This window comes from Colletes latitarsis, unplaced genomic scaffold, assembly GCF_051014445.1.
Source record: "Colletes latitarsis isolate SP2378_abdomen unplaced genomic scaffold, iyColLati1 scaffold0013, whole genome shotgun sequence".
In the NCBI taxonomy this organism is placed as follows: domain Eukaryota; kingdom Metazoa; phylum Arthropoda; class Insecta; order Hymenoptera; family Colletidae; genus Colletes; species Colletes latitarsis.
Genome location: NW_027488368.1, coordinates 14,623,333 through 14,648,190, shown reverse-complemented (window position 1 = coordinate 14,648,190; position 24,858 = coordinate 14,623,333).

Below are 24,858 nucleotides of genomic sequence, written 5' to 3'. Positions count from 1 at the left end.
GGATTTGACCTCATCAGACTCATACTTTCGCATTCTTCACATACTTGTTGAGCGGATCCTGGGTTTTTTCTGGTTTGGATCACGTAGTAATCTGGGACCACACTGAAACAGTCGACTAAACCTGGTTTCGATCAATATTTTAGAGGATGACGCATGTTAGGTCTAGGTTAGGCTTGGGATTTTCCCTCATCAGACTCATACTTTCGCATTCTTCGCATACTTGTTGAACGGATCCTGGGCTGTTTCTGGATTGTATCACGTAGTAATGTGGTACCACGCTGAAACAGTCAATTAAACCTGGTTTCGATCAATATTTTAGAGGACAACGCAAGTTAGGTCTGGGATAGGTCTAGGATTTGCCCTCATCAAGCTCTTACTTTCGCATATTTCTCATACTTCATGGCTAGATCCTGGGCTATTTCTGGATTGGATCACGTAGTTATGTGGTACCACACTGAAACAGTCAATTAAACCTGGTTTTGATCACTATTTTAGAGAATAATTCATGTTAGGTCTAGGTTAGGTCAGGGATTTGCTCTCATCAGGCTCATTCTTTCGCATATTTCTCATACTTGGTGGCTAGATCCTGGGCTTTTTCTGGATTGGATCACGTAGTAATGAAGTACAACACTGAAACAGTCAATTAAACCTGATTTCGATCAATATTTTAGACAATAATTCATGTTAGGTCTAGGTTAGGTCTGGGATTTGCTCTCATCATGCTCATTCTTTCGCATTTTTCTCATACTTGTTGGCTAGATCCTGGGCTTTTTCTGGATTGCATCACGTAGTAATGAAGTACAACACTGAAACAGTCAATTAAACCTGGTTTCCATCAATATTTTAGAGGACAACGCATGTTAGGTCTAGGTTAGGCCTGGGATTTGTTCTCATCAGGCTCATTGTTTCGCATATTTCTCATACTTGAAGGCTAGATCCTGGGCGTTTTCTGGATTGCATCACGTAGTAATGTAGTACCACACTGAAACAGTCAATGAAACCTGGTTTCCATCAATATTTTAGAGGACAACGCAAGTTAGGTCTAGGTAAGGCCTGAGATTTTCACTGATCAGACTCATACTTTCGCATTCTTCACATACTTGTTGAACGGATCCTGGGGTTTTTCTGGTATGGATCACGTAGTAATGTGGTACCACACTGAAACAGTCAATTAAACCTGGTTTTGATCAATATCTTAGAGAATAATTCATGTTAGGTCTAGGTTAGGTCTGGAATTTGCTCTCATCAGGCTCATTCTTTCGCATATTTCTCATACTTGATGGCTAGATCCTGGGCTTTTTCTGGATAGCATCACGTAGTAATGAAGTACAACACTGAAACAGTCAATTAAACCTGGTTTCCATCAATATTTTAGAGGACAACGCATGTTAGGTCTAGGTTAGGCCTGGGATTTGCCCTCATCAGGGTCATACTGTCACAGTTTTAACATACTTGTTGAACGGATCCTGGGTTTTTTCTGGTTTGGTTCACGTAGTAATGTGGTACCACACTGAAACATTCAATTAAACCTGGTCTTGATAAATATTTTAGAGGATAACGCATGTTAGGTTTGGGTTAGGTCTAGGATTTGCCCTCATCAGGCTCATACTTTCGCATATTTATCATACTTCATGGCTAGATCCTGGGCTGTTTCTGGATTGTATCACGTAGTAATGTGGTACCACGCTGAAACAGTCGATTAAACCTGGTTTCGATCAATATTTTAGAGGATAACGCAAGTTAAGTCTGGGATAGGTCTGGGATTTGACCTCATCAGACTCATACTTTCGCACACTTCACATACTCCTTGAACAGATCCTGGGTTATTTTCTGGTTTGGATCACGTAGTAATCTGGGACCACACTGAAACAGTCGACTAAACCTGGTTTCGATCAATATTTTAGAGGATGACGCATGTTAGGTCTAGGTTAGGCCTGGGATTTGCTCTCATCAGGCTCATTCTTTCGCATATTTCTCATACTTGATGGCTAGATCCTGGGCGTTTTCTGGATTGTATCACGTAGTAATGTGGTACCACGCTGAAACAGTCGATTAAACCTGGTTTCGATCAATATTTTAGAGGATAACGCAAGTTAAGTCTGGGATAGGTCTGGGATTTGACCTCATCAGGCTCATACTTTCGCATATTTCTCATACTTCATGGCTAGATCCTGGGCTATTTCTGGTTTGGATCATGTAGTAATGTGGTACCACACTGAAACAGTCAATTAAACCTGGTTTTGATCACTATTTTAGAGAATAATTCATGTTAGGTCTAGGTTAGGTCAGGGATTTGCTCTCATCAGGCTCATTCTTTCGCATATTTCTCATACTTGATGGCTAGATCCTGGGCTTTTTGTGGATTGCATCACGTAGTAATGAAGTACAACACTGAAACAGTCAATTAAACCTGATTTCGATCAATATTTTAGAGAATAATTCATGTTAGGTCTAGGTTAGGTCTGGGATTTGCTCTCATCAGGCTCATTCTTTCGCATATTTCTCATACTTGATGGCTAGATCCTGGGCTTTTTCTGGATTGCATCACGTACTAATGAAGTACAACACTGAAACAGTCAATTAAACCTGGTTTCCTTCAATATTTTAGAGGATAACGCAAGTTAAGACTGGGAATGGTCTGGGATTTGACCTCATCAGACTCATACTTTCGCACACTTCACATACACGTTGACAAGATCCTGGGTTATTTTCTGGTTTGGATCACATAGTAATGTGGTACCACACTGAAACAGTCGATTAAACCAGGTTTCGATCATTATTTTAGAGGATAGCGCATGTTAGCTCTATGTTAGGTCTGGGATTTGCTCTCATCAGGCTCATTCTTTCGCATAGTTCTAATACCTGATGGCTAGATCCTGGGCGTTTTCTGGATTGCATCACGTAGTAATTTAGTACCACACTGAAACAGTCAATGAAACCTGGTTTCCATCAATATTTTAGAGGATAACGCAAGTTAAGTCTGGGAATGGTCTGCGATTTGACCTCATCAGACTCATACTTTCGCACACTTCACATACTCGTTGAACAGATCCTGGGTTATTTTCTGGTTTGGATCACATAGTAATGTGGTACCACACTGAAACAGTCGATTAAACCAGGTTTCGATCAATATTTTTGAGGATAACGCATGTTAGGTCTAGGTTAGGCCTGGGATTTGACCTCATCAGACTCATACTTTCGCATTCTTCACATACTTGTTGAACAGATCCTGGGTTTTTTCTGGTTTGGATCACGAAGTAGTGTGGTACCACACTGAAACAGTCCATTAAACCTGGTTTCGCTCAATATTTTAGAGGATAACGCATGTTAGCTCTAGGTTAGGTCTGGGATTTGTTCTCATCAGGCTCATTGTTTCGCATATTTCTCACACTTGAAGGCTAGATCCTGGGCGTTTTCTGGATTGCATCACGTAGTAATGTAGTACCACACTGAAACAGTCAATGAAACCTGGTTTCCATCAATATTTTAGAGGACAACGCAAGTTAGGTCTAGGTAAGGCCTGAGATTTTCACTGATCAGACTCATACTTTCGCATTCTTCACATACTTGTTGAACGGATCCTGGGGTTTTTCTGGTATTGATCACGTAGTAATGAGGTACCACAATGAAACATTCAATTAAACCTGATCTTGATCAAAATTTTACAGAATAACGCATGTTAGGTCTGGGTTAGGTCTAGGATTTGCCCTCATCAGGCTCATACTTTCTCATATTTCTCATACTTCATGGCTAGATCCTGGGCTATTGCTGGATTGAATCACGTAGTAATGTGGTACCACACTGAAACAGTCAATTAAACCTGGTTTTGATCACTATTTTAGAGAATAATTCATGTTAGGTCTAGGTCAGGTCAGGGATTTGCTCTCATCAGGCTCATTCTTTCGCATATTTCTCATACTTGATGGCTAGATCCTGGCCTTTTTCTGGATTGCATCACGTAGTAATGAAGTACAACACTGAAACAGTCGATTAAACCTGGTTTCGATCAATATTTTGGAGGATAACGCAAGTTAGGTCTAGGTAAGGCCTGAGATTTTCCCTCATCAGACTCATACTTTCGCATTCTTCACATACTTGTTGAACGGATCCTGGGCTGTTTCTGGATTGTATCACGTAGTAATGTGGTACCACGCTGAAACAGTCAATTAAACCTGGTTTCGATCAATATTTTAGAGGATAACGCATGTTAGGTCTAGGTTAGGTCTGGGATTTGCTCTCATCAGGCTCATTCTTTCGCATATTTCTCATACTTGATGGCTAGATCCTGGGCTTTTTCTGGATTGCATCACGTAGTAATGTAGTACCACACTGAAACACTCAATTAAACCTGGTTTCCAACAATATTTTAGAGGACAACGCAAGTTAGGTCTAGGTAAGGCCTGAGATTTTCACTGATCAGACTCATACTTTCGCATTCTTCACATACTTGTTGAACGGATCCTGGGTTTTTTCTGGTTTTGATCACGTAGTAATCAGGTACCACAATGAAACATTCAATTAAACCTGGTCTTGATAAAAATTTTACAGAATAACGCATGTTAGGTCTGGGTAAGGTCTAGGATTTGCCCTCTTCAGGCTCATACTTTCGCATATTTCTCATACTTCATGGCTAGATCCTGGGCTATTTCTGGATTGGATCACGTAGTAAAGTGGTACCACACTGAAACAGTCAATTAAATCTGGTTTTGATCAATATTTTAGAGAATAATTCATGTTAGGTCTAGCTTAGGCCTGGGATTTACCCTCATCAGGGTGATACTGTCGCAGTTTTAACATACTTGTTGAACGGATCCTGGGTTTTTTCTGGTTTGGTTAACGTAGTAATGTGGTACCACACTGAAACATTCAATTAAACCTGGTCTTGATAAATATTTTAGAGGATAACGCATGTTAGGTTTGGGTTAGGTCTAGGATTTGCCCTCATCAGGCTCATACCTTCGCATATTTCTCATACTTCATGGCTAGATCCTGTGCTATTTCTGGATTGGATCACGTAGTAAAGTGGTACCACACTAAAACATTCAATGAAACCTGGTCTGGATAAATATTTTAGAGGTTAACGCATCTTAGGTCTGGGTTAGGTCTAAGATTTGCCCTCATCAGGCTCATAGTTTAGCGTTTTTCACATACTTGTTGAACAGATCCCGGGTTTTTTCTGGTTTGGATCACGAAGTAGTGTGGTACCACACTGAAACAGTCCATTAAACCTGGTTTCGCTCAATATTTTAGAGGATAACGCATGTTAGGTCTAGGTTAGGTCTGGCATTTGCTCTCATCAGGCTCATTCTTTCGCATATTTCTCATACTTGATGGCTAGATCCTGGGCTTTTTCTGGATTGCATCACGTAGTAATGTAGTACCACACTGAAACAGTCAATGAAACCTGGTTTCCATCAATATTTTAGAGGACAACGCAAGTTAGGTCTAGGTAAGGCCTGAGATTTTCACTGATCAGACTCATACTTTCGCATTCTTCACATACTTGTTGAACGGATCCTGGGTTTTTTCTGGTTTTGATCACGTAGTAATGTGGTACCACACTGAAACATTCAATTAAACCTGGTCTTGATAAATATTTTAGAGAATAACGCATGTTAGGTCGGGTTAGGTCTAGGATTTGTCCTCATCAGGCTCATACTTTCGCATATTTCTCATACTTCATGGCTAGATCCTGGGCTATTTCTGGATTGGATCACGTAGTAATGTGGTACTACACTGAAACAGTCAATTAAACCTGGTTTTGATCACTATTTTAGAGAATAATTCATGTTAGGTCTAGGTTAGGTCAGGGATTTGCTCTCATCAGGCTCAATCTTTCGCATATTTCTCATACTTGATGGCTAGATCCTGGGCTTTTTGTGGATTGCATCACGTAGTAATGAAGTAAAACACTGAAACAGTCAATTAAACCTGATTTCGATCAATATTTTAGAGAATAATTCATGTTAGGTCTAGGTTAGGTCTGGGATTTGCTCTCATCAGGCTCATTCTTTCGCATATTTCTCATACTTGATGGCTAGATCCTGGGCTTTTTCTGGATTGCATCACGTACTAATGAAGTACAACACTGAAACAGTCAATTAAACCTGGTTTCCTTCAATATTTTAGAGGATAACGCAAGTTAAGACTGGGAATGGTCTGGGATTTGACCTCATCAGACTCATACTTTCGCACACTTCACATACACGTTGACAAGATCCTGGGTTATTTTCTGGTTTGGATCACATAGTAATGTGGTACCACACTGAAACAGTCGATTAAACCAGGTTTCGATCATTATTTTAGAGGATAGCGCATGTTAGCTCTATGTTAGGTCTGGGATTTGCTCTCATCAGGCTCATTCTTTCGCATAGTTCTAATACCTGATGGCTAGATCCTGGGCGTTTTCTGGATTGCATCACGTAGTAATGTAGTACCACACTGAAACAGTCAATGAAACCTGGTTTCCATCAATATTTTAGAGGATAACGCAAGTTAAGTCTGGGAATGGTCTGCGATTTGACCTCATCAGACTCATACTTTCGCACACTTCACATACTCGTTGAACAGATCCTGGGTTATTTTCTGGTTTGGATCACATAGTAATGTGGTACCACACTGAAACAGTCGATTAAACCAGGTTTCGATCAATATTTTTGAGGATAACGCATGTTAGGTCTAGGTTAGGCCTGGGATTTGACCTCATCAGACTCATACTTTCGCATTCTTCACATACTTGTTGAACAGATCCTGGGTTTTTTCTGGTTTGGATCACGAAGTAGTGTGGTACCACACTGAAACAGTCCATTAAACCTGGTTTCGCTCAATATTTTAGAGGATAACGCATGTTAGCTCTAGGTTAGGTCTGGGATTTGTTCTCATCAGGCTCATTGTTTCGCATATTTCTCACACTTGAAGGCTAGATCCTGGGCGTTTTCTGGATTGCATCACGTAGTAATGTAGTACCACACTGAAACAGTCAATGAAACCTGGTTTCCATCAATATTTTAGAGGACAACGCAAGTTAGGTCTAGGTAAGGCCTGAGATTTTCACTGATCAGACTCATACTTTCGCATTCTTCACATACTTGTTGAACGGATCCTGGGGTTTTTCTGGTTTTGATCACGTAGTAATGAGGTACCACAATGAAACATTCAATTAAACCTGATCTTGATAAAAATTTTACAGAATAACGCATGTTAGGTCTGGGTTAGGTCTAGGATTTGCCCTCATCAGGCTCATACTTTCTCATATTTCTCATACTTCATGGCTAGATCCTGGACTATTGCTGGATTGAATCACGTAGTAATGTGGTACCACACTGAAACAGTCAATTAAACCTGGTTTTGATCACTATTTTAGAGAATAATTCATGTTAGGTCTAGGTCAGGTCAGGGATTTGCTCTCATCAGGCTCATTCTTTCGCATATTTCTCATACTTGATGGCTAGATCCTGGCCTTTTTCTGGATTGCATCACGTAGTAATGAAGTACAACACTGAAACAGTCAATTAAACCTGATTTCGATCAATATTTTAGAGAATAATTCATGTTAGGTCTAGGTTAGGTCTGGGATTTGCTCTCATCAGGCTCATTCTTTCGCATATTTCTCATACTTGATGGCTAGATCCTGGGCTTTTTCTGGATTGCATCACGTAGTAATGAAGTACAACACTGAAACAGTCAATTAAACCTGTTTTCCATCAATATTTTAGAGGACAACGCATGTTAGGTCTAGGTTAGGCCTGGGATTTGCCCTCATCAGGGTCATACTGTCACAGTTTTGACATACTTGTTGAACGGATCCTGGGTTTTTTCTGGTTTGGTTCACGTAGTAATGTGGTACCACACTGAAACATTCAATTAAACCTGGTCTTGATAAACATTTTAGAGGATGACGCATGTTAGGTTTGGGTTAGGTCTAGGATTTGCCCTCATCAGGCTCATACTTTCGCATATTTCTCATACTTCATGGCTAGATCCTGGGCTGTTTCTGGATTGTATCACGTAGTAATGTGGTACCACGCTGAAACAGTCGATTAAACCTGGTTTCGATCAATATTTTGGAGGATAACGCAAGTTAAGTCTGGGATAGGTCTGGGATTTGACCTCATCAGACTCATACTTTCGCATTCTTCACTTACTTGTTGAACGGATCCTGGGTTTTTTCTGGTTTGGATCACGTAGTAATCTGGGACCACACTGAAACAGTCGACTAAACCTGGTTTCGATCAATATTTTAGAGGATGACGCATGTTAGGTCTAGATTAGGCCTGGGATTTTCCCTCATCAGACTCATACTTTCGCATTCTTCACATACTTGTTGAACGGATCCTGGGCTGTTTCTGGATTGTATCACGTAGTAATGTGGTACCACGCTGAAACAGTCAATTAAACCTGGTTTCGATCAATATTTTAGAGGATAACGCATGTTAGGTCTAGGTTAGGTCTGGGATTTGCTCTCATCAGGCTCATTCTTTCGCATATTTCTCATACTTGATGGCTAGATCCTGGGCTTTTTCTGGATTGCATCACGTAGTAATGTAGTACCACACTGAAACAGTCAATTAAACCTGGTTTCCAACAATATTTTAGAGGACAACGCAAGTTAGGTCTAGGTTAGGCCTGAGATTTTCACTGATCAGACTCATACTTTCGCATTCTTCACATACTTGTTGAACGGATCCTGGGTTTTTTCTGGTTTTGATCACGTAGTAATCAGGTACCACAATGAAACATTCAATTAAACCTGGTCTTGATAAAAATTTTACAGAATAACGCATGTTAGGTCTGGGTAAGGTCTAGGATTTGCCCTCATCAGGCTCATACTTTCGCATATTTCTCATACTTCATGGCTAGATCCTGGGCTATTTCTGGATTGGATCACGTAGTAATGTGGTACCACACTGAAACAGTCAATTAAATCTGGTTTTGATCAATATTTTAGAGAATAATTCATGTTAGGTCTAGCTTAGGCCTGGGATTTACCCTCATCAGGGTGATACTGTCGCAGTTTTAACATACTTGTTGAACGGATCCTTGGTTTTTTCTGGTTTGGTTAACGTAGTAATGTGGTACCACACTGAAACATTCAATTAAACCTGGTCTTGATAAATATTTTAGAGGATAACGCATGTTAGGTTTGGGTTAGGTCTAGGATTTGCCCTCATCAGGCTCATACCTTCGCATATTTCTCATACTTCATGGCTAGATCCTGTGCTATTTCTGGATTGGATCACGTAGTAAAGTGGTACCACACTAAAACATTCAATGAAACCTGGTCTGGATAAATATTTTAGAGGTTAACGCATCTTAGGTCTGGGTTAGGTCTAAGATTTGCCCTCATCAGGCTCATAGTTTAGCGTTTTTCACATACTTGTTGAACAGATCCCGGGTTTTTTCTGGTTTGGATCACGAAGTAGTGTGGTACCACACTGAAACAGTCCATTAAACCTGGTTTCGCTCAATATTTTAGAGGATAACGCATGTTAGGTCTAGGTTAGGTCTGGCATTTGCTCTCATCAGGCTCATTCTTTCGCATATTTCTCATACTTGATGGCTAGATCCTGGGCTTTTTCTGGATTGCATCACGTAGTAATGTAGTACCACACTGAAACAGTCAATGAAACCTGGTTTCCATCAATATTTTAGAGGACAACGCAAGTTAGGTCTAGGTAAGGCCTGAGATTTTCACTGATCAGACTCATACTTTCGCATTCTTCACATACTTGTTGAACGGATCCTGGGTTTTTTCTGGTTTTGATCACGTAGTAATGTGGTACCACACTGAAACATTCAATTAAACCTGGTCTTGATAAATATTTTAGAGAATAACGCATGTTAGGTCGGGTTAGGTCTAGGATTTGTCCTCATCAGGCTCATACTTTCGCATATTTCTCATACTTCATGGCTAGATCCTGGGCTATTTCTGGATTGGATCACGTAGTAATGTGGTACTACACTGAAACAGTCAATTAAACCTGGTTTTAATCAATATTTTAGAGAATAATTCATCTTAGGTCTGGGTTAGGTCTAAGATTTGCCCTCATCAGGGTGATACTGTCGCAGTTTTAACATACTTGTTGAACGGATCCTGGGTTTTTCCTGGTTTGGTTAACGTAGTAATGTGGTACCACACTGAAACATTCAATTAAACCTGGTCTTGATAAATATTTTAGAGGATAACGCATGTTAGGTTTGGGTTAGGTCTAGGATTTGCCCTCATCAGGCTCATACCTTCGCATATTTCTCATACTTCATGGCTAGATCCTGGGCTATTTCTGGATTGGATCTCGTAGTAATGTGGTACCACACTGAAACAGTCAATTAAATCTGGTTTTGATCAATATTTTAGAGAATAATTCATGTTAGGTCTAGCTTAGGCCTGGGATTTACCCTCATCAGGGTGATACTGTCGCAGTTTTAACATACTTGTTGAACGGATCCTGGGTTTTTTCTGGTTTGGTTGACGTAGTAATGTGGTACCACACTGAAACATTCAATTAAACCTGGTCTTGATAAATATTTTAGAGGATAACGCATGTTAGGTTTGGGTTAGGTCTAGGATTTGACCTCATCAGTCTCATACTTTCGCATTCTTCACATACTTGTTGATCGGATCCTGGGTTTTTTCTGGTTTGGTTCACGTAGTAATGAAGTACAACACTGAAACAGTCAATTAAACCTGGTTTCCGTCAATATTTTAGAGGACAACGCATGTTAGGTCTAGGTTAGCCCTGGGATTTACCCTCATCAGGGTCATACTGTCGCAGTTTTAACATACTTGTTGATCGGATCCTGGGTTTTTTCTGGTTTGGTTCACGTAGTAATGTGGGACCACTCTGAAACAGTCGACTAAACCTGGTTTCGATCAATATTTTAGAGGATAACGCAAGTTAGGTCTGGGATAGGTCTGGGATTTGACCTCATCAGACTCATACTTTCGCACACTTCACATACTCCTTGAACAGATCCTGGATTATTTTCTGGTTTGGATCACGTAGTAATGTGGGACCACACTGAAACTGTCAAGTAAACCTGTTTTCGATCAATATTTTAGAGAATAATTCATGTTAGGTCTAGGATAGGTCTGGGATTTGCTCTCATCAGGCTCATTCTTTCGCATATTTCTCATACATGTTGAACAGATCCTGGGTTTTTTCGGGTATGGATCACGTAGTAATGAAGTGCAACACTGAAACAGTCAATTAAACCTGGTTTCCATCAATATCTTAGAGGACAACGCAAGTTAGGTCTGGGATAGGTCTGGGATTTGCCCTCATCAGGATCATACATTCGCATATTTTTTCATGGCTAGATCCTGGGCTATTTCTGGATTGGATCACGTAGTAAAGTGGTACCACACTGAAACATTCAATGAAACCTGGTCTGGATAAATATTTTAGAGGACAACGCATGTTAGGTCTAGGTTAGGTCTGGGATTTGCTCTCATCAGGCTCATTCTTTCGCATATTTCTCATACTTGATGGCTGGATCCTGGGTTTTTTCTGGATTGCATCACGTAGTAATGAAGTACAACACTGAAACAGTCAATTAAACCTGGTTTCCATCAATATTTTAGAGGACAACGCATGTTAGGTCTAGGTTAGGCCTGGGATTTACCCTCATCAGGGTCATACTGTCGCAGTTTTAACATACTTGTTGAACGGATCCTGGGTTTTTTCTGGTTCGGTTCACGTAGTAATGTGGTACCACACTGAAACATTCAATTAAACCTGGTCTTGATAAATATTTTAGAGGATAACGCATGTTAGGTTTGGGTTAGGTCTAGGATTTGCTCTCATCTGGCTCATACTTTCGCATATTTCTCATACTTCATGGCTAGATACTGGGCTGTTTCTGGATTGTATCAGGTAGTAAAGTAGTACCACACTGAAACATTCAATGAAACCTGGTCTGGATAAATAATTTAGAGGATAACGCATCTTAGGTCTGGGTTAGGTCTAAGATTTGCCCTCATCAGTCTCACAGTTTAGCGTTTTTCACATACTTCTTGATCAGATCCTGGGCTTTCTCTGGTTTGGATCACGAAGTAGTGTGGTACCACACTGAAACATTCAATGAAACCTGGTTTCGATCAATATTTTAGAGGATAACGCATGTTAGGTCTATGTTAGGCCTGGGATTTTCACTCATCAGACTCATACTTTCGCATTCTTCACATACTTGTTGAACGGATCCTGGGTTTTTTCTGGTTTTGATCACGTAGTAATGAGGTACCACAATGAAACATTCAATTAAACCTGGTCTTGATAAGAATTTTACAGAATAACGCATGTTAGGTCTGGGTTAGGTCTAGGATTTGCCCCCATCAGGCTCATACTTTCGCATATTTCTCATACTTCATGGCTAGATCCTGGGCTATTTCTGGATTGGATCACGTAGTAATGTGGTACCACACTGAAACAGTCAATTAAACCTGGTTTTGATCAATATTTTAGAGAATAATTCATGTTAGGTCTAGGTTAGGTCAGGGATTTGCTCTCATCAGGCTCATTCTTTCGCATATTTCTCATACTTGATGGCTAGATCCTGGGCTTTTTCTGGATTGCATCACGTAGTAATGAAGTACAACACTGAAACAGTCAATTAAACCTGGTTTCGATCAATATTTTAGAGAATAATTCATGTTAGGTCTAGGTTAGGTCTGGGATTTGCTCTCATCAGGCTCATTCTTTCGCATATTTCTCATACTTCATGGCTAGATCCTGGGCTTTTTCTAGATTGCATCACGTAGTAATGAAGTACAACACTGAAACAGTCAATGAAACCTGGTTTCCATCAATATCTGAGAGGACAACGCAAGTTAGGTCTGGGATATGTCTGGGATTTGCCCTCATCAGGCTCACAGTTTAGCGTTTTTCACATACTTCCTGAACAGATCCTGGGCTTTCTCTGGTTTGGATCACGAAGTAGTGTGGTACCACACTGAAACATTCAATGAAACCTGGTTTCGATGAATATTTTAGAGGAAAACGCATGTTAGGTCTATGTTAGGCCTGGGATTTTCACTCATCAGACTCATACTTTCGCATTCTTCACATACTTGTTGATCGGATCCTGGGTTTTTTCTGGTTTGGTACACGTAGTAATGAAGTACAACACTGAAACAGTCAATTAAACCTGGTTTCCGTCAATATTTTAGAGTACAACGCATGTTAGGTCTAGGTTAGCCCTGGGATTTACCCTCATCAGGGTCATACTGTCGCAGTTTTGACATACTTGTTGATCGGATCCTGGGTTTTTTCTGGTTTGGTTCACGTAGTAATGTGGTACCACACTGTAACATTCAATTAAACCTGGTCTTGATAAATATTTTAGACGATAACGCATGTTGGGTTTGGGTTAGGTCTAGGATTTGCCCTCATCAGGCTCATACTTTCGCATATTTCTCATACTTCATGGCTAGATCCTGGGCTGTTTCTGGATTGTATCACTTAGTAATGTGGTACCACGCTGAAACAGTCGATTAAACCTGGTTTCGATCAATATTTTAGAGGATAACACAAGTTAAGTCTGGGATAGGTCTGGGATTTTCGCTCATCGGACTCATACTTTCGCACACTTCACATACTCCTTGAACAGATCCTGGATTATTTTCTGGTTTGGATCACGTAGTAATGTGGGACCACACTGAAACTGTCAAGTAAACCTGTTTTCGATCAATATTTTAGAGAATAATTCATGTTAGGTCTAGGATAGGTCTGGGATTTGCTCTCATCAGGCTCATTCTTTCGCATATTTCTCATACATGTTGAACAGATCCTGGGTTTTTTCGGGTATGGATCACGTAGTAATGAAGTGCAACACTGAAACAGTCAATTAAACCTGGTTTCCATCAATATCTTAGAGGACAACGCAAGTTAGGTCTGGGATAGGTCTGGGATTTGCCCTCATCAGGATCATACATTCGCATATTTTTTCATGGCTAGATCCTGGGCTATTTCTGGATTGGATCACGTAGTAAAGTGGTACCACACTGAAACATTCAATGAAACCTGGTCTGGATAAATATTTTAGAGGACAACGCATGTTAGGTCTAGGTTAGGTCTGGGATTTGCTCTCATCAGGCTCATTCTTTCGCATATTTCTCATACTTGATGGCTGGATCCTGGGTTTTTTCTGGATTGCATCACGTAGTAATGAAGTACAACACTGAAACAGTCAATTAAACCTGGTTTCCATCAATATTTTAGAGGACAACGCATGTTAGGTCTAGGTTAGGCCTGGGATTTACCCTCATCAGGGTCATACTGTCGCAGTTTTAACATACTTGTTGAACGGATCCTGGGTTTTTTCTGGTTCGGTTCACGTAGTAATGTGGTACCACACTGAAACATTCAATTAAACCTGGTCTTGATAAATATTTTAGAGGATAACGCATGTTAGGTTTGGGTTAGGTCTAGGATTTGCTCTCATCTGGCTCATACTTTCGCATATTTCTCATACTTCATGGCTAGATACTGGGCTGTTTCTGGATTGTATCAGGTAGTAAAGTAGTACCACACTGAAACATTCAATGAAACCTGGTCTGGATAAATAATTTAGAGGATAACGCATCTTAGGTCTGGGTTAGGTCTAAGATTTGCCCTCATCAGTCTCACAGTTTAGCGTTTTTCACATACTTCTTGATCAGATCCTGGGCTTTCTCTGGTTTGGATCACGAAGTAGTGTGGTACCACACTGAAACATTCAATGAAACCTGGTTTCGATCAATATTTTAGAGGATAACGCATGTTAGGTCTATGTTAGGCCTGGGATTTTCACTCATCAAACTCATACTTTCGCATTCTTCACATACTTGTTGAACGGATCCTGGGTTTTTTCTGGTTTTGATCACGTAGTAATGAGGTACCACAATGAAACATTCAATTAAACCTGGTCTTGATAAGAATTTTACAGAATAACGCATGTTAGGTCTGGGTTAGGTCTAGGATTTGCCCCCATCAGGCTCATACTTTCGCATATTTCTCATACTTCATGGCTAGATCCTGGGCTATTTCTGGATTGGATCACGTAGTAATGTGGTACCACACTGAAACAGTCAATTAAACCTGGTTTTGATCAATATTTTAGAGAATAATTCATGTTAGGTCTAGGTTAGGTCAGGGATTTGCTCTCATCAGGCTCATTCTTTCGCATATTTCTCATACTTGATGGCTAGATCCTGGGCTTTTTCTGGATTGCATCACGTAGTAATGAAGTACAACACTGAAACAGTCAATTAAACCTGGTTTCGATCAATATTTTAGAGAATAATTCATGTTAGGTCTAGGTTAGGTCTGGGATTTGCTCTCATCAGGCTCATTCTTTCGCATATTTCTCATACTTCATGGCTAGATCCTGGGCTTTTTCTAGATTGCATCACGTAGTAATGAAGTACAACACTGAAACAGTCAATGAAACCTGGTTTCCATCAATATCTGAGAGGACAACGCAAGTTAGGTATGGGATATGTCTGGGATTTGCCCTCATCAGGCTCACAGTTTAGCGTTTTTCACATACTTCCTGAACAGATCCTGGGCTTTCTCTGGTTTGGATCACGAAGTAGTGTGGTACCACACTGAAACATTCAATGAAACCTGGTTTCGATGAATATTTTAGAGGAAAACGCATGTTAGGTCTATGTTAGGCCTGGGATTTTCACTCATCAGACTCATACTTTCGCATTCTTCACATACTTGTTGATCGGATCCTGGGTTTTTTCTGGTTTGGTACACGTAGTAATGAAGTACAACACTGAAACAGTCAATTAAACCTGGTTTCCGTCAATATTTTAGAGTACAACGCATGTTAGGTCTAGGTTAGCCCTGGGATTTACCCTCATCAGGGTCATACTGTCGCAGTTTTGACATACTTGTTGATCGGATCCTGGGTTTTTTCTGGTTTGGTTCACGTAGTAATGTGGTACCACACTGTAACATTCAATTAAACCTGGTCTTGATAAATATTTTAGACGATAACGCATGTTAGGTTTGGGTTAGGTCTAGGATTTGCCCTCATCAGGCTCATACTTTCGCATATTTCTCATACTTCATGGCTAGATCCTGGGCTGTTTCTGGATTGTATCACGTAGTAATGTGGTACCACGCTGAAACAGTCGATTAAACCTGGTTTCGATCAATATTTTAGAGGACAACGCAAGTTAAGTCTGGGATAGGTCTGGGATTTGACCTCATCAGACTCATACTTTCGCATTCTTTACATACTTGTTGAACGGATCCTGGGTTTTTTCTGGTTTGGATCACGTAGTAATCTGGGACCACTCTGAAACAGTCGACTAAACCTGGTTTCGATCAATATTTTAGAGGATAACGCATGTTAGGTCTAGGTTAGGCCTGGGATTTTCCCTCATCAGACTCATACTTTCGCATTCTTCACATACTCGTTGAACGGATCCTGGTTTTTTTCTGGTTTGGATCACGTAGTAATGTGGGACCACACTGAAACAGTCAATTAAACCTGGCTTCGATCAATATTTTAGAGAATAATTCATGTTAGGTCTAGGTTAGGTCTGGGATTTGCTCTCATCAGGCTCATTCTTTCGCATATTTCTCATACTTGATGGCTAGATCCTGGGCTTTTTCTAGATTGCATCACGTAGTAATGAAGTACAACACTGAAACAGTCAATGAAACCTGGTTTCCATCAATATCTGAGAGGACAACGCAAGTTAGGTCTGGGATATGTCTGGGATTTGCCCTCATCAGGCTCATACTTTCGCGTTTTTCACATACTTGTGGAACAGATCCTGGGTTTTTTCTGGTTTGGATCACGTAGTAGTGTGGCACCACGCTGAAACAGTCCATTAAACCTGGTTTGGATCAATATTTTAGAGGATAACGCATGTTAGGTCTAGGTTAGGCCTGGGATTTTCACTCATCAGACTCATACTTTCGCATTCTTCACATACTTGTTGAACGGATCCTGGGTTATTTCTGGTTTGGATCACGTAGTAATGTGGGACCACACTGAAACAGTCAATTAAACCTGGTTTCGATCAATATTTTAGAGAATAATTCATGTTAGGTCTATGTTAGGTCTGGGATTTGCTCTCATCAGGCTCATTCTTTCGCATATTTCTCATACTTGATGGTTAGATCCTGGGTTTTTTCTGGTTTGTATCACGTAGTAATGTGGTACCACACTGAAACAGTCGATTAAACCTGGTTTCGATCAATATTTTAGAGGATAACGCATGTAAGGTCTAGGTTAGGTCTGGGATTTGCTCTCATCAGGCTCATTCTTTCGCATATTGCTCAAACTTGATGGCTAGATCCTGGGCTATTTCTGGATTGGATCACGTAGTAATGTGGCACCACACTGAAACATTCAATTAAACCTGGTCTTGATAAATATTTTAGAGGATAACGCATGTTAGGTTTGGGTTAGGTCTAGGATTTGCCCTCATCAGGCTCATACTTTCGCATATTTCACATACTTCATGGCTAGATCCTGGGCTGTTTCTGGATTGTATCACTTAGTAATGTGGTACCACGCTGAAACAGTCGATTAAACCTGGTTTCGATCAATATTTTAGAGGATAACACAAGTTAAGTCTGGGATAGGTCTGGGATTTTCGCTCATCGGACTCATACTTTCGCATTCTTCACATACTTGTTGAACGGATCCTGGGTTATTTCTGGTTTGGATCACGTAGTAATGTGAGACCACACTGAAACAGTAAATTAAGCCTGGTTTCGATCAATATTTTAGAGAATGATTCATGTTAGGTCTGGGATAGGTCTGGGATTTGCCCTCATCAGGCTCATACTTTCGCATATTTCTTCATGGCTAGATCCTGGGCTATTTCTGGATTGGACCACGTAGTAATGTGGCACCACACTGAAACATTCAATTAAACCTGGTCTTGATAAATATTTTAGAGGATAACGCATGTTAGGTTTGGGTTAGGTCTAGGATTTGCCCTCATCAGGCTCATACTTTCGCATATTTCACATACTTCATGGCTAGATCCTGGGCTGTTTCTGGATTGTATCACTTAGTAATGTGGTACCTCGCTGAAACAGTCGATTAAACCTGGTTTCGATCAATATTTTAGAGGATAACACAAGTTAAGTCTGGGATAGGTCTGGGATTTGACCTCATCAGACTCATACTTTCGCGTTTTTCACATACTTGTTGACAGATCCTGGGTTATTTTCTGGTTTGGATCACATAGTAATGTGGTACCACACTGAAACAGTCGATTAAACCAGGTTTCGATCAATATTTTTGAGGATAACGCATGTTAGGTCTAGGTTAGGCCTGGGATTTTCGCACATCGGACTCATACTTTCGCATTCTTCACATACTTGTTGAACGGATCCTGGTTTTATTCTGGTTTGGATCATGTAACAATGTGGGACCACACTGAAACAGTCAATTAAACCTGGCTTCGATCAATATTTTAGAGAGTAATTCATGTTAGGTCTAGGTTAGGTCTGGGATTTGCTCTCATCAGGCTCATTCTTTCGCATATTTCTCATACTTGATGGCTAGATCCTGGGCTTTTTCTAGATTGCATCACGTAGTAATGAAGTACAACACTGAAACAGTCAATGAAACCTGGTTTCCATCAATATCTTAGAGGACAACGCAAGTTAGGTCTGGGATATGTCTGGGATTTGCCCTCATCAGGCTCATACTTTCGCGTTTTTCACACACTTGTTGAACAGATCCTGGGTTTTTTCTGGTTTGGATCACGTAGTAATGTGGGACCACACTGAAACAGTCAATTAAACCTGGTTTCGATCAATATTTTAGAGAATAATTCATGTTAGGTCTATGTTAGGTCTGGGATTTGCTCTCATCAGGCTCATTCTTTCGCATATTTCTCATACTTGATGGTTAGATCCTGGGTTTTTTCTGGTTTGTATCACGTAGTAATGTGGTACCACACTGAAACAGTCGATTAAACCTGGTTTCGATCAATATTTTAGAGGATAACGCATGTAAGGTCTAGGTTAGGTCTGGGATTTGCTCTCATCAGGCTCATTCTTTCGCATATTGCTCAAACTTGATGGCTAGATCCTGGGCTATTTCTGGATTGGATCACGTAGTAATGTGGCACCACACTGAAACATTCAATTAAACCTGGTCTTGATAAATATTTTAGAGGATAACGCATGTTAGGTTTGGGTTAGGTCTAGGATTTGCCCTCATCAGGCTCATACTTTCGCATATTTCACATACTTCATGGCTAGATCCTGGGCTGTTTCTGGATTGTATCACTTAGTAATGTGGTACCACGCTGAAACAGTCGATTAAACCTGGTTTCGATCAATATTTTAGAGGATAACACAAGTTAAGTCTGGGATAGGTCTGGGATTTTCGCTCATCGGACTCATACTTTCGCATTCTTCACATACTTGTTGAACGGATCCTGGGTTATTTCTGGTTTGGATCACGTAGTAATGTGGGACCACACTGGAACAGTAAATTAAGCCTGGTTTCGATCAATATTTTAGAGAATAATTCATGTTAGGTCTGGGATAGGTCTGGGATTTGCCCTCATCAGGCTCATACTTTCGCATATTTCTTCATGGCTAGATCCTGGGCTATTTCTGGATTGGACCACGTAGTAATGTGGCACCACACTGAAACATTCAATTAAACCTGGTCTTGATAAATATTTTAGAGGATAACGCATGTTAGGTTTGGGTTAGGTCTAGGATTTGCCCTCATCAGGCTCATACTTTCGCATATTTCACATACTTCATGGCTAGATCCTGGGCTGTTTCTGGATTGTATCACTTAGTAATGTGGTACCTCGCTGAAACAGTCGACTAAACCTGGTTTCGATCAATATTTTAGAGGATAACACAAGTTAAGTCTGGGATAGGTCTGGGATTTGACCTCATCAGACTCATACTTTCGCGTTTTTCACATACTTGTTGACAGATCCTGGGTTATTTTCTGGTTTGGATCACATAGTAATGTGGTACCACACTGAAACAGTCGATTAAACCAGGTTTCGATCAATATTTTTGAGGATAACGCATGTTAGGTCTAGGTTAGGCCTGGGATTTTCGCACATCGGACTCATACTTTCGCATTCTTCACATACTTGTTGAACGGATCCTGGTTTTTTTCTGGTTTGGATCATGTAGTAATGTGGGACCACACTGAAACAGTCAATTAAACCTGGCTTCGATCAATATTTTAGAGAGTAATTCATGTTAGGTCTAGGTTAGGTCTGGGATTTGCTCTCATCAGGCTCATTCTTTCGCATATTTCTCATACTTGATGGCTAGATCCTGGGCTTTTTCTAGATTGCATCACGTAGTAATGAAGTACAACACTGAAACAGTCAATGAAACCTGGTTTCCATCAATATCTTAGAGGACAACGCAAGTTAGGTCTGGGATATGTCTGGGATTTGCCCTCATCAGGCTCATACTTTCGCGTTTTTCACACACTTGTGGAACAGATCCTGGGTTTTTTCTGGTTTGGATCACGTAGTAGTGTGGTACCACGCTGAAACAGTCCATTAAACCTGGTTTGGATCAATATTTTAGAGGATAACGCATGTTAGGTCTAGGTTAGGCCTGGGATTTTCACTCATCAGACTCATACTTTCGCATTCTTCACATACTTGTTGAACGGATCCTGGGTTATTTCTGGTTTGGATCGCGTAGTAATGTGGGACCACACTGAAACAGTAAATTAAGCCTGGTTTCGATCAATATTTTAGAGAATAATTCATGTTAGGTCTATGTTAGGTCTGGGATTTGCTCTCATCAGGCTCATTCTTTCGCATATTTCTCATACTTGATGGCTAGATCCTGGGTTTTTTCTGGTTTGGATCACGTAGTAATGTGGTACCACACTGAAACAGTCGAATAAACCTGGTTTCGATCAATATTTTAGAGGATACCGCATGTAAGGTCTAGGTTAGGTCTGGGATTTGCTCTCGTCAGGCTCATTCTTTCGCATATTTCTCATACTTGATGGCTAGATCTTGGGTTTTTTCTGGTTTGGATCACGTAGTAATGTGGTACTACACTGAAACAGTCGATTAAACCTGGTTTCGATCAATATTTTAGAGGATAACGCAAGTTAAGTCTGGGAATGGTCTGGGATTTGACCTCATCAGACCCATACTTTCGCATTCTTCACAAACTTGTCGAACGGATCCTGTGTTTTTTCTGGTTTGGATCACGTAGTAATGTGGGACCACACTGAAACAGTCAATTAAACCTGGTTTCGATCAATATTTTAGAGAATAATTCATGTTAGGTCTAGGTTAGGCCTGGGATTTGCTCTCATCAGGCTCATTCTTTCGCATATTTCTCATACTTGATGGCTAGCTCCTGGGCTTTTTCTGGATTGCATCACGTAGTAATGGAGTACAACACTGAAACAGTCAATTAAACCTGGTTTCCATCAATATCTTAGGGGACAACGTAAGTTAGGTCTGGGATATGTCTGGGATTTGCCCTCATCAGGCTCATACTTTCGCGTTTTTCACACACTTGTTGAACAGATCCTGGGTTTTTTCTGGTTTGGATCACGTAGTAGTGTGGTACCACGCTGAAACAGTCCACTAAACCTGGTTTGGATCAATATTTTAGAGGATGACGCATGTTAGGTCTAGGTTAGGTCTGGGATTTGCTCTCGTCAGGCTCATTCTTTCGCATATTTCTCATACTTGATGGCTAGATCTTGGGTTTTTTCTGGTTTGGATCACGTAGTAATGTGGTACTACACTGAAACAGTCGATTAAACCTGGTTTCGATCAATATTTTAGAGGATAACGCAAGTTAAGTCTGGGAATGGTCTGGGATTTGACCTCATCAGACCCATACTTTCGCATTCTTCACAAACTTGTCGAACGGATCCTGTGTTTTTTCTGGTTTGGATCACGTAGTAATGTGGGACCACACTGAAACAGTCAATTAAACCTGGTTTCGATCAATATTTTAGAGAATAATTCATGTTAGGTCTAGGTTAGGCCTGGGATTTGCTCTCATCAGGCTCATTCTTTCGCATATTTCTCATACTTGATGGCTAGCTCCTGGGCTTTTTCTGGATTGCATCACGTAGTAATGGAGTACAACACTGAAACAGTCAATTAAACCTGGTTTCCATCAATATCTTAGGGGACAACGTAAGTTAGGTCTGGGATATGTCTGGGATTTGCCCTCATCAGGCTCATACTTTCGCGTTTTTCACACACTTGTTGAACAGATCCTGGGTTTTTTCTGGTTTGGATCACGTAGTAGTGTGGTACCACGCTGAAACAGTCCACTAAACCTGGTTTGGATCAATATTTTAGAGGATGACGCATGTTAGGTCTAGGTTAGGTCTGGGATTTTCACTCATCAGACTCATACTATCGCATTCTTCACATACTTGTTGAACGGATCCTGGGTTTTTTCTGGTTTGGATCACGTAGTAATGTGGTACCACACTGAAGCAGTCGATTAAACCTGGTTTCGATCAATATTTTAGAGGATAACGCAAGTTAGGTCTGGGATAGGTCTGGGATTTGACCTCATCAGACTCATACTTTCGCACACTTCACATACTCCTTGAACAGATCCTGGATTATTTTCTGGTTTGGATCACGTAGTAATGTGGGACCACAATGAAACTGTCAAGTAAACCTGTTTTCTATCAATATTTTAGAGAATAATTCATGTTAGGTCTAGGATAGGTCTGGGATTTGCTCTCATCAGGCTCATTCTTTCGCATATTTCTCATACATGTTGAACAGATCCTGGGTTTTTTCGGGTATGGATCACGTAGTAATGAAGTGCAACACTGAAACAGTCAATTAAACCTGGTTTCCATCAATATCTTAGAGGACAACGCAAGTTAGGTCTGGGATAGGTCTGGGATTTGCCCTCATCAGGATCATACTTTCGCATATTTTTTCATGGCTAGATCCTGGGCTATTTCTGGATTGGATCACGTAGTAAAGTGGTACCACACTGAAACATTCAATGAAACCTGGTCTGGATAAATATTTTAGAGGACAACGCATGTTAGGTCTAGGTTAGGTCTGGGATTTGCTCTCATCAGGCTCATTCTTTCGCATATTTCTCATACTTGATGGCTGGATCCTGGGTTTTTTCTGGATTGCATCACGTAGTAATGTGGGACCACACAGAAGCAGTCAAGTAAACCTGGTTTCGATCAATATTTTAGAGAATAATTCATGTTAGGTCTAGGTTAGGTCTGGGATTTGCTCTCATCAGGCTCATTCTTTCGCATATTTCTCATACATGTTGAACAGATACTGGGTTTTTTCTGGTTTGGATCACGTAGTAATGTGGGACCACTCTGTAACAATCAATTAAACCTGATCTTGATAAATATTTTAGAGGATAACGCATGTTAGGTCTGGGTTAAGTCTAGGATTTGCTCTCATCAGGCTCATACTTTCGCATATTTCTCATACTTCATGGCTAGATCCTGGGCTGTTTCTGGATTGTATCACGTAGTAATGTGGTACCACGCTGAAACAGTCAATTAAACCTGGTCTTGATAAATATTTTAGAGAATAACGCATGTTAGGTCTGGGTTAGGTCTAGGATTTGTCCTCATCAGGCTCATACTTTCGCATATTTCTCATACTTCATGGCTAGATCCTGGGCTATTTCTGGATTGGATCACGTAGTAATGTGGTACCACACTGAAACAGTCAATCAAACCTGGTTTTGATCATTATCTTAGAGAATAATACATGTTAGGTCTAGGTTAGGTCAGGGATTTGCTCTCATCAGGCTCATTCTTTCGCATATTTCTCATACTTGATGGCTAGATCCTGGGCTTTTCCTGGATTGCATCACGTATTAATGAAGTAGAACACTGAAACAAGCAATTAAACCTGGTTTCGATCAATATTTTAGAGAATAATTCATGTTAGGTCTAGGTTAGGTCTGGGATTTGCTCTTATCAGGCTCATTCATTCGCATATTTCTCATACTTGATGGCTAGATCCTGGGCTTTTTCTGGATTGCATCACGTAGTAATGAAGTACAACACTGAAACAGTCAATTAAACCTGGTTTCCATCAATATTTTAGAGGACAACGCATGTTAGGTCTAGGTTAGGCCTGGGATTTACCCTCATCAGGGTCATACTGTCGCAGGTTTAACATACTTGTTGAACGGATCCTGGGTTTTTTCTGGTTCGGTTCACGTAGTAATGTGGTACCACACTGAAACATTCAATTAAACCTGGTCTTGATAAATATTTTAGAGGATAACGCATGTTAGGTTTGGGTTAGGTCTAGGATTTGCTCTCATCAGGCTCATACTTTCGCATATTTCTCATACTTCATGGCTAGATACTGGGCTGTTTCTGGATTGTATCAGGTAGTAAAGTAGTACCACACTGAAACATTCAATGAAACCTGGTCTGGATAAATAATTTAGAGGATAACGCATCTTAGGTCTGGGTTAGGTCTAAGATTTGCCCTCATCAGTCTCACAGTTTAGCGTTTTTCACATACTTCTTGATCAGATCCTGGGCTTTCTCTGGTTTGGATCACGAAGTAGTGTGGTACCACACTGAAACATTCAATGGAACCTGGTTTCGATCAATATTTTAGAGGATAACGCATGTTAGGTCTATGTTAGGCCTGGGATTTTCACTCATCAGACTCATACTTTCGCATTCTTCACATACTTGTTGAACGGATCCTGGGTTTTTTCTGGTTTTGATCACGTAGTAATGAGGTACCACAATGAAACATTCAATTAAACCTGGTCTTGATAAGAATTTTACAGAATAACGCATGTTAGGTCTGGGTTTGGTCTAGGATTTGCCCCCATCAGGCTCATACTTTCGCATATTTCTCATACTTCATGGCTAGATCCTGGGCTA